Genomic DNA, 12787 nt, shown 5'->3' with positions numbered 1-12787 from the left:
ATTCAATAAATACGCTACTTACTAAAACAACGTCACGGAACATCAAAAGTAAGAAAAAAATTCGTCCACAACGCCATGTATTACTACCGACTGTTTATTTATTCATATTACGTACATAACAAATAAGATTATAATCAAGTGTTACCAACATTACAATACTGAACAAGTGTTAAACTATAAATCATTTAACTTATTTTAGAGCACCGGACTAAATAGGGTGCAAATAGAAACATGTATTACATTATACAAAAATCCAATTCAAATCCCAAACGCCATGAAGAAGGAATTTGGAATTAAAATTCCGGAACATGTTTTTGAATACGATCATAGCATTAATTCTCATAAAAATGTTAAGAAGTTACTTTTGGTGTTAGCGTATAAAGGAACATATGACGACTTTGAGGTATTTGACCTTATATAACTACACTTATGACAACTAACACATCAACTATTAACAAATATCAAAATATTACAAAAACGTGATTGCGAAATATTCGTGTATGATTAATATTAAACTTAGAATCGAATGCTGACGTCTTTTGAAGTCGATTATTACGTCAAAAAGTTCACTAAACGCTCCGAAGATTTAAACCAACTTGGATGGCTTATTCGTAAAGATATAATAGGTTTTTATGAATACTTAAACATTAAAGGAGAACAATTGTCAATGGCCATAGAATTAATCCCTTGGTCTAAAGAAGGTAACATTAAATTTAGTCGAGGTAGCGGTTTACATCAAGTTAACAAACTAAATTTATTAAATTTTAGGTGGCGGTTTTGCTACCGCAGCGGAATTCTTGTTGACCATGATAGATATTCTACCGGAAGTAAGCAAATACTCATACAGCCAATAATATATTATACTTAGGAACATATGAATATAGGAACAAATGAAAACCATATTGAAGAACGAACGAATAATCCCTGTATATTAAATAGGAATACTCGGATAGAATTTTTAAAAACAGAATTTTCAAAAATAAAAAAAACAAGATCCTACTATATGTAATTTTTGAAAACAATTTTTTTAACTAAATAGTAATTAATAAATCGTTAACAATTATACAAATGCTTAAAATATAAAATTCGTTGACATTTTTTATACAGCTTAATTATATATGTTATCTTTTTTGCTTACACTTTAGGGCAATGGTCTAAACCAAAATCAAATAAAAGAGTTCATTGAATTGTATACATCAGGTATAAATAAATCTGGTAGCATTGATCCTTTGGAAGTTAACAAAATCTTTAACGGGTTTGGTATGCCTATTGAGCCGCGAGAAGAGTTGTTTGAATCTAACCGTAAGAATAAAGTATAAATATATTCACGTTAGATATACTCTGAGTTTTTATATAAAATATTATAATTGAAACTTGCACAGGGCCCGCTGCCATAGAGTTGATGGAGTTGATGATTGTTACTGCAGAACGTTCTACGACAGTTCACGAAAATGTAATATAATTTATTTATAACATGTATATAAGTTTAGGCTGGGTTCTTTCTAATTTTTAAAACTCCTTCGCTCTCATGCATTACTTCCCCACGGGAAAAAATAAATAGCTGACCCAACTAAAAAATACGTTGGCCCGACTTTTTTTTTAGTTATACCAGCTAGAAATGTATTGTGTTCCTATACTAACGACAATTTTAGTTGGACCAACTATGTAATTTTTCTGTGCCTATTATTTAATTGTTCGTTACACGCTATACATAGTTTTACTTTGTCTTTTTTTGTAGGAGATTGTGTTGAGTACACAAGAGGTCAGATTATTGGTAACTGGTTTTAAAGGATATGATACGGACCATGACGGTCTGCTCTATGAGGGCCAAGCAAAATGGTTTCTGAAAGAATTACTACCTAACCATCCGCTAGCTTCAAGTACGATTCATTTTGGCGGAATTTTCTCCCAAGTTCTATCATTTCTTGGTGTTTTAAAAAAAATAAACATTGCGGAATTTTTATTTGTCTACATAACAAACAAAACAAATTGTTAAATAATCATAAACATATTATTCGAAATATTGAAATGTTAAAATTTATTTATTAATTATAATATTTGAAATATTGCACTTTAATGTCTTATACCTATACAATAATAATAAAATTATATAAAACATTTTTTGTCACAGAATATGTAAGAATAAGTATTACAATGATAATTAAACAATTCAGTACCTAAATGTAATTGTTTTTAAAACACTTCAACTGTGTTTTTGTGATCGTATTTTCTTTTAAATTTATAACCCCAAATTTTACTGGGTCGAGTTAGGTGTTTCAAACTTTCATGGTTACACATAGTAGTTTTCTGTTTATTTTTCACGGGATTTATGAGAAGCTCAATACATTTTCTTTTTTTAGTTGAATATTGCTTATTATTATTAAGTTGAATATTATCTAAAATCAGTAATTTAAAAAAAGTAACCATTATTTATATATTATGCATTTGACGTCAGATTGGCAAATTTACAATCATTTAGTAATTCAATAAATAAACCCTATAAAGTTGCACTTCCTGGGCCCATCCACTAACAAACTAAAACTAAAACTACTGTATGTATTCATCAATATAAGTGTGTTAATTAGATCATTTATTTGAATTGTGTTTTGTTTAAATACGTAACATCCACTCGTATAAGGTCTTATACTACATATATAGTGTATAAAATTTCAACAATAGATATAGCACTACACAATAACACACTAGTATGCAAGCGTATATACTGATGGAATGAAACAACCATAAAGAATACACAAAGTCACAAACACTCATTTTTACTTATTTTCAACATCTATTCTTCTTTTATTTCCAAAACAAAATAAATAATACTAATAAATTATAAATATTAATAATTATTAATAAATAATAAAAACCATTATTTCCATAATAAAATTAAGTATATAGAATTCTTAACAAAGTTTAGATATAAAAAAATATAACTATAAGACAAAATTAGTAAATTTCTTATTGAATCACCCTACTTGTAAAATAATAATATAAATGTATGTATTCTTTAACTAATAACTTAAGTTAGAATAGTATGATTATTTTTCATTATTTATTCAAACAAAATATAATTGAATATTCGAATATATATATATATGTATACCTTCAGTTTTCAATTCAAACCTAACACTGACCAACAATCATGTTTGTAGCTCTGACACTGTTCGTCCCAAAAGATATCGCAGAACATCTAGTTAAAGGTCACTTCTGCCTTAAGAAACCGTTCGTTGTTATTCGCTCGGTCCACCAACAAGCTCATCGACATGTACGTGGGATCTCGGTCAGCAGTGCTGTTCGTCAACAAGATGGTACGCAGCATATTGGGCCAGCAACCGTTGACAGGGTTGGTGCACCCCAGGCTGTTAATATCGCCCGAAAACTTGTCGCTGGCCAACTAACTAGTGTATTTGTAGGACGGCGGGGGCCAGTGGACAACGCGCCGGTGTTGAGCAAGCTGCCGCTCAGCGACCACTCCTCGATCCTGTGCAACGACCGGACGAACCTGCACCATATCCAAGTGGTATTCGAGAGTTTCTGGTAGTATCTGCTCATGGACGTGGCTGTCGCAGAAAGGTAGCGTACAGGTGTACCTACGCGTTCAATCCATACTCGGAGTCCAGGTGTGACCAAGCCGGTCAGCCGATCATGATCCACTTGTGGCACGCCAGGTTCAACGTGTTTATTAATGGAAACCCGGTGTTCGGGCTCAACAATAAACACATAAACTTGCACAAGTGAGTTTCCCTATAAGTAGGTTCCATGACAATCTCAATGGTGTCCCGAAAGATGCCCGTGCAGCCATGTCAAATTACCAAAAATGCCGGATTAAGATAATTGGCGCCCTAAGCCCCTGTATAAAATGGCACCCTTATTATTAAATTTTTGTCCATGAACGTGCGACGAGAAGGTTTTGCTGCCAATTCTGCAAATCAGTGAAATTTTTTATCTGTAAACATCTTTACGCGCGGTACGATATTTTGGGTAGAAGTAAATTTGTGCAAATGCCGAAAGTAGGACTAACCGATGTGAATTTGACCGGTAAACGGTCATAAAAGTATACATTTCGGATATACGTCCAACAGTACAGGGTGTATGTTAAGTGACCACATCGGACAATGCCTCACCACACGCGACAAATTTCTATCCGCGCATCTTACTCTAGTACCCACAATTTATAATCTGTATATTACCTTGACGGAAACAACACAGATATTGATATGACAGATGTGATGTATTTGTGACAGCTTAGGAAGAAATGACAATGTAAAATATCCTAGAAAAATACACTTAACCAATTTTGACGGTACTTCTGTATTAAAAAAGATACGAACAATTGTTATAAGATGGGCTAAAATCTGCTTTAATACAATTTTTTAATATTGTCATCACCTAATGCGACAAGGGTTAATTGTAAAGTTTTTTCATTTAATAATACTATGATTAGTACAATGTAAAAATTATAATATTATAGTTGTGTGGTTTGTAAGATTTTTTTTAATCACTTATTTTTAAAGCATTATTTTTTATAAATACAATACATGTCTATAAAATGTATAAAATATATAAAACCAGTATATCAAGGAAAACTATTTGTTATTCGAAAAAATTGTAAATAAAAAATATACACGAAAGTTCAAATGTCCTTAAAAAAATGCTTTAAATATTTTTAATTTCTTCAAAAGTCTTATAATAAAATATTGAAGATTTTTATGCTCTCTTGGTACTTAAGAGTTAAATTCTTAGATACAATGCAAACTTTTTATTGGACAATTCATTGTTCATGCCCATATTATACTGTACTTAGGCCATTAAAAATAATATCTAACCAAAAAATAAGTTATTTATTTGTACATTTATTTACTGTCAAAAACCTATACACAATAATGTTGTCAAGTCCCAGCAAAAGGAAAATTGTTTAGAAAAATACTGTACAATACTTTAAAATTATTAAGAAGACTTCTCAGTTGGAAATGTTTTCGCTCAAATTAAAATACTCGTATTAGTAATTATTATAAAAATAGAGTCATGTTAAAAAAGATGGACCAGCCTTAATGTGCACAGTGTAATTATTTTGTACATAAAATAAAATTTACAGGTTTCTGTTAAAGTGTTGTTTGAGCATCCATAGGCTGCCGGTGTCTATGGTAATGCAGACGCCGACCGGATGGGCATTGACCAGATCCGGGTTGCGCGTAGTCTGTTCCTCCAGCAGTAGATGAATTGCACCAGATTCCGGTGTCTGTCGTGAATGGCCACGTGAGACTGAGCGGTGAGCATGGCCACCGAAACACTACTGTTTGACGATGATATCTATGATCGCCAAACAGGTCAAGTCCCGCAAGGCCGACTTGGCATTCGGGCGATTCATCCGGATGTTCGGCGGCGATTCCGAAGTGGACTTCAACAAGAAAGTCCAAATGGACTGCTTCACTTGGGATCTGCCCAGAGCTATCGACCGTGACCCATCCACTTGGCTCGACTACGATGTGGAATACTCGTCGGTCACTTTGCAGTGTGGCCGTCGTCGTACTATTCCTGTCCATCGGCGTTCCTGTTCTACGACCAGCCGTCCGTGTTCTGCGACCGGCAGTCAGTGTTTTTCTACGCGTTCGGCACGTTGATCGGCTGTGGAAACCGCAGCAGGTGTTTCAATCCAACTGGCGTACCTGGGCAGTCTGATCACCACCGCGCAGGCCGAACCTAAAATCGACAACCAACAGTCACTGCTTGTAACCGACTTGAGGCTGACCGGCTGCCAGCAAATTTACTACCGATCAACTCATCGGCAGGCTCAGGTAACGATTTCCAGGCGCTGGTCCGGCGGTACCAAATTATGCTGCCGAACACTTCGGTTACTTCGTCCGGCACTTCGTCGTGTTGTATTTTATTAAGAAAATGTACTAGGGTCCTATGCATAAAATGTGTAAGTATATTATTTAATAAGAAAAGAAATACTAGACGACTGCTGCTGGTGTTTCTATCCAACTGGCGTACAAGAGCAGCCTGATCACCATTCCGCAGGCCTAGCCCGAAACCGAGGACTACCAATCACTACTGAAAACCGACCTTAGCCTGACATGCCCCCAACAGATGTACTACCTGATCAACTTTTCGGCGGACTCAGGCAACGATTTCTAGGCGCTAGTCCGGCGGTACCAAATTGTGCCGGCCGAACACCTCGGCCACTTCGTCCAGGCGCGAGCTCTTGTTCCGCGCAAACGGTACAAGTACGAGTCCAACGACACCGGGCAGTTGCACGTGCTATCGTCCACGGACGTCGTCGAGTTATAATCGCTCACGTTTTTATTGCGCAAGGTCTCGCCGATTTGGCACCAGATCGGGGTCATCATTTCGCGCCTGTCCTAGACGGGAATCATGCTGCACTGTGACCGGGACAACGCAGCGACGTCCCGAGGTGTCGCTCGCGCACGGTCAAGTGTTTACCGAAACGACGGTGTTGACCATGTCGCAAGTGTACGGGCCGTTTTTCGGACACTCATTTGCGCTGTGTGTGTTCGTCTGCTAGACCGTCAGTGGTTTGAAAATCCACCTGAAATGGGTTCAATTTCTACATTAAACTTGAATGGCTTCATGCAAAAGGGCCCTAAGTCCATAACATGTATTGATTCTCGTTTATGGTATCGCAGTTTCAAACGCCTGATTTTAACCAGTAAGTACACTGGTCTTCTGAACCGATATGCACTACAAATGCCAATAGCAACAGCCGTTTAATTGGTTAACAAACGAACCTTTGCTCACAAAATTGGTAATTTTATTTAATTTCAAATTATCTTAATTAAAAATGATAAAAATTAAATCGTGTTATGTTCATGATGATAGTCTATGGAAAATTGTAGGTTGAGATTCTAAAAAGCTTCTTTCAATCCGTGTAAATTATACCATGTTGTAGTAATTGTTTTATTTATATCAAGAGAAAAACTACTATTCAAGTCGACGTTATACAAGAAATGGTTATTGTTTATTTATCATCCAGTCGATTTTAAATTTTCTGTTGCTAAGCCACATATTACTATGACAGACAAACATTGTAATTAGCTATTTTTAATAATCGAACCTAACCTAAGATTATTTCTACAAATTTTTTTAACCAAAAAAATCCATAATTAATGCCAATTAAACCCATATGGTTATTATACATTAAAAACCAAACGAATATTTTTAAAATATGTTATTTTATGAGGTTTGAAATGTTGTATACAAAGACATACATAATCTATTCATATACATTATTTATTTATTTAATTAGTATACAAATTAACTATATAAAAAATGTAAGATAAAACAATTTTTTTTCGAATTTAATTTATTTTTATTTAAAATTTCCCAAATTTAAATATACTATGAAAACTATCAATCGTCTAATTATTCTCCTTGATTTGATCATCAAGGACATAGATTAGATTGTCATAATTGTCAACTTCATAATAATTTCCATCAAAGTATCTGTATTTGAAGTATATGCGGTTTATAGCCGATATACAACAATTTACACCATCGATACCAGAAGTTACTATATATAAAGTTAGATTTTCAATTACTCTGAATAAACCTATTAAACGACGCATATTGAGATAAATTACAAAATACGGATCTTTTTCACCTAAAAAATACAAAATAAATTAAATTGAGCTCATTCGATATTAAATTATAAAGTCTCATCTTTATTTTACTGTGTAATGCATCTTTATATTTAGTGTATTTTAAGAAAAATCCCATATCCACGTTGTTGACGCTCCATAGTTGTATTATTACTAATTAAATAATTGTATACAAATTTATCCAAACAAATTTACATAAAATGGTAAACAAATTTAATATGCATATTTACTTATTACAGTGCGGATGAACGCCGTATTAACTTAAGCACTATCTAAAGTAATATCTATTTTTTTAAATTTAATATTGCTACTTTTAAATGACCTTAGTAAAACGTACCCGTTAAAATAGTTTAGTAGTATGGTTAATACTTCAATTTGTAAGTACTAATAAAAGGTTTAGTAATATACAAATTATTTAATTTAATAGTTATTAATTAAAAAAACAATCACGGTCTGATCGTTTAGTGTTTGCGTGACACAAATTCTAATTTTATTTTCCAGAACAAAACGCAAGTGAGTTTTGTTATCAATTTAGAATGTAATGTAACTGAGTCACATATTATTGGTCCTTATTTTTATGAACGGAAACTCAATGATAAGAAATAACTATTTAAAACGAATAAAATGCCAACGTTATTGACAAATTTTTTTTTATAATTTTGTTTATAAAGTGCTGGTGTACATTGAGCTAAATGAACTTTAAAATTAAGCATGTTTTTTGGAAAAATAATGGAATTACAAAATCTTTATTCCTAAAAATTGCGGGAAATTTGTCTTTATATGCTTTTAGTAGTAGTGTTTGGAATTAAAATAAGACTGAAAGTAGAAGCATATAAAATATACTACATGTTAGATTGGTTTTATATTTATTCCAATAGAAAAATCATTTTCAATGACAAAAAATACTGCGAGTACATGAAAACAACAATATGCATATAGTAGGGACCGACTTATTTAGACCAAAAAGTACTTGTGTTTTAGTGAAATATTTTCGCATTCGAAAAATTTGTTCAAATAAGGATAATCCCATCGGCAACAACAGCAGAAAACGCAAAAACAATTTCGTTTTACAAGCAAACGATTAGATTTTCAATTCAAACCTACGCGTCGATAAAATATCTGTTTGACACATTTCTTAGCGTGGAATAATATACCGTTGGTTTATAAAACACAATTTACAAACGGTTAACGTCGTGTAGGTAAATTATTCAGTACATAAACTACTCCAAATCAGTTTTGAATATTACGGAAACTCAATTCCAAATTGCGTTCAAACCTGGGTTTAAATACTCGAAAGCCTTAACTATAGGTTAGATGCATCATCAAATATTTTCTATACAAATCTATAAAAGTAACTAGGGGGCCCATGTTCCATGCCTTAGACCCCTAGTCCCTAGAATGGCTCTCATAAAACCCAAAGGCTTCATATAAAAATGTACCGTATTTTCAATAACCAGAAAGAAAATAGGGGTTTCTGGTTAGTGTTAACCGATCGACGGTTACCAATGTAAGATTTAATCATTCATCTACACGAAAAATCACGAGAAAAAATTTACCGTGTGGAAAATTTAAAAAGAAAAATTATTTAATTTAAAAGCTATTTTATTATACTATTTTAGCTTGAAAGTTGATAGTTGTTTTCTCTTACAATATAATACTTTTTTTTTCATATTTAATCCCGTGATAACTATTTAGTTTCTAAATCGGTTATTTTAAAATATATATATATATATATATAAACACAAAATTTAAAACGATATGATCAATTTCCTAAAATGTTTTATCTACTTCCAACATACTGCTTTGGCTACTAATTGTGATTCAGTAAAATATTACAATAACCGAAAACCAGAATAAAAAAATACAATAATACCAAAAAAAAAAAATACACCATTTTGTAGTATGTCTCTACGACTTCCACCTTGTCAGTGACTGTACACCGTAAGTAAATAATCAAATAGCGAATACATAACGTTCATAGAATTTCGTCACTCACAAAGTTTTTCTGTTAGTTCGTTATTTTGACTTCAGCGAAAATAGTCGTTCTATTCTACACTTCATTAAATTTCAATTATTTAAAAAACTATTATGCATTTTAAAAGTGGTGTTATTTTCTGCGCGGTGTATTTCTTTACATCAGTATGGGTAAGATACTTATAAATCTAAAAAAATATTTCCTAAAATAAATATAATTATATACTGAAACAAGGTGACTTATGTAATTTAGTCCTATAACTTATACATTAAACCATAATGACCTTAAACATTTAAAAGGTAACGCATAGTATATTTTATTAACTTTAAAAAAAAAAAAAAAATACTAAAAATGTTAACTGGTACGTGGTCTGATTTTAAGGAGTTTTGTCGAGGTAATATTTAAGAAAAAAGATGATTTTTATTAAATTTCAATTATGTCAATTAATTTATCAGTTAATTTGTATATAGTTCAAGTTTTTATATTTAGTTTAAATAATTTTTTTTAATGAGTAGAAGCCATTTTGGTTTATTTTAGACCAAAAATCCATAAAAAATGTTGAATACATAGAATGGTCCAATCTTAATTGTGTTAAGAGAATCACATTTTTTGGCTGTTTTACTATATTATGTAAGAAGCAGATTTTAATTTAAAAATTTCTGTTTTTTGTAATTAAATAAATTAAGTTTGTATTTTTCGATAAAAGCCCAATTTTTTTACAAAAAATAGGTTAACAATTAAAAATCGGGCTTCTATATTAATTATTTAAGTTGCCTGAGAACTTCTTTGATCTTAAAAAAGATAAATTTTTGATAAATTTATAATATTGTGATTGTTAGTAAACATTAGTAAAACTATAATATTGAAATCGTTTTACCAGAAAATGAGTGTCTTACATTTGATATATCACCCGGTACTAGTATTTAACTATAAACCATTTTACTTAAACTTAGAGCACCGGACTAAATAAGGAGCAAATAGCAAAATGTATTTTACTATACAAATACCCGTTTAATATCCCACGCAGTAAGAAGGAGGATTTTGGAATTAAATATCCGAATATTGATTTTGAATGGAAATTTAACCAGCCACGTCATTTCAATATTAAGAATTTAGTTTTGTCATTAGCGTATGAAGGAACAAAAGACAACTTTGAGGTATTTGATCTTATAGAACTAGTTTAACATTAAAACATTTCAACTATTATCAAATATAAAAATATCACAGATACATGTTAGCGAAATATTCGTGTATGTTTAATATTTTACATAGAATCGAATGCTGACGTCCTTTGAAGTAGATTATTACGTCAAAATGTTTTATGAATATACCATAAATTTAAAACACCCTGGATTGCTTCCTTTTGCAAAAATAGGAGATTTTTTAAGATCCATAAACATAGAAGAAGAACAATTAGATAAGGCCATGGAAATTATCCCTTGGTCTGAAAGAGGTATTATTAAATTAAGGTCGAGGTAATGGTTTACATCAAGTTAACAAACTACATTTATTAAATTTTAGGTTTGGGTTTTGAATCCGCAGTGGAATTCTTGTCGGTCATGATAGATATTCTACCGGAAGTAAGCAAATATTCATGCAACGAATAATAGTATTTTTAGGAACATCAAATGGAAACCGTATAAAATAAAAATCATTGTATAACAATTAGGAAAACTCGGGTAGGATTTAAAAAAAAAATAAAAAACAAGGTCCTACTATTTGCAATTTTTGAAAATTGACCATATAAATTTTTATGGATAAATTGAATTTGAAAAGTTGTTTTAACAGTTAGAGAATCATTACTAAATTGCGATTATTAAATCGCTTAAAATTATACAGCCGCATACAATTTTACATGGTTAGACATTTTTTTTACAGCTTACTTATATTTATCCTTTTTGGTTACTTTTTAGGGCAATGGTCTAAGCCAAAGTCAAATAGAAGAGTTCATGGATTTGTATACATCACATATAATTAAAGAAACCGGTAGCATTGATCCTTTGGAAGTTAAAAAAATTTTCAATGGGTTTGGTATGTTTATGCCGCGAGAAGTGCAATTTGATTTTTACCGTAAGAATAAAGTATAAATATATTCACGTTAGATATACTTAGAGTTCTTATATAATATATTATAATTGAAACTTGCACAGGGCCCGCTGCAATAGAGTTGATGGAGTTGATGATCGTTACTGCAGAACGTTCTAGGACAGTTCACAAAAATGTAATATAAATTATTTTTACCAGGGTGCTATGCCAAGTTTGCTGTACATTATTTAGTTGATATAGCAGATAATATAATTATATGAGACGCATATTGCCAGTAAAGCTTAACATATTAAAAGCTACATTTTTTTGAGAATAATATAATATAAAAAAGCCAAAGTTGTTCAAACACAGCGCGCTAGAATGTTATTTTATTTAGGAAAAGTACTAGGATCCTATGCGTAAAAAGTGTATTAATATATTATTTATAAAGAAAGGGACAATGGTTGCGTAGGCCGTTAAGGTCTTACGACTTTTTCGTTCTTTCATTTCTTGTGTACACTTGTTGTTTTAGTGTGAATTTTAATTAGTGTACAAGTTGTTGAGTGTACAAGGAGACAAGCTTAACAATTTTTCGTGGTCAAATTATAAAAGCATCTTGCTTAAATATGCAATACTTATTAATTGTACGGTTATACGATCGGTAATTCTAAAGCATAACCATTTAAAATTCCTTTGCTGTCAAGCATTACTCCTCACGGGAAAAATAAATAGTTGGTCCAACTAGTTTTTTAGTTATCTATACCAACTAGAAATTTATTGTGTCGCTATTTAACCATCTTTTTTAATTGGACCAACTATGTATTTTTACTGTGCCTATTATTTAATTGTTCGTTACACGCTATACATAGTTTTACTTTGTCTTTTTTTTAGGAGATTGTGTTGAGTACACAAGAGGTCAGATTATTGGTAGCTGGTTTTAAAGGATATGATACGGACCATGACGGTCTGCTCTATGAGAGTCAAGCAAAAAGGTTTCTGGAAGATTTACTCACTAACAATCCGCAATCTTCAAGAACAAACTATTGTGAAGAAATTTGCGAGAAACTTCGATCAATGGTTGATTTTTTTTCAAAAAAAATGAACATTGCGGAATTTTTATTTTTCTACATATCAAATAAAACAACTGTTGAATAAGCATTAA

The 12787-nt window shown here is 31.7% G+C and overlaps 1 long non-coding RNA gene across 1 annotated transcript; it reads left to right on the top strand.

The window, feature by feature from the left end:
• Positions 1-11653: 11653 nt before the first annotated feature.
• Positions 11654-12560, top strand: LOC126835420 (uncharacterized). Its single transcript, XR_007685201.1, has 3 exons — positions 11654-11670; positions 11751-11821; positions 12517-12560. It is a non-coding gene; the product is annotated as an uncharacterized LOC126835420 (long non-coding RNA).
• Positions 12561-12787: the final 227 nt, after the last annotated feature.

The sequence above is a fragment of the Adelges cooleyi genome, unplaced genomic scaffold (genome assembly GCF_023614345.1).
Source record: "Adelges cooleyi isolate 19-005CV unplaced genomic scaffold, UGA_ACOO_1.1 ACOO_flye_CR_arks_rails_tigmint_CR_PRNA_23, whole genome shotgun sequence".
NCBI lineage: Eukaryota > Metazoa > Arthropoda > Insecta > Hemiptera > Adelgidae > Adelges > Adelges cooleyi.
The sequence above is the reverse complement of the archived record's forward strand: the minus strand, read 5'-3'. Positions and strand labels throughout refer to the sequence as shown.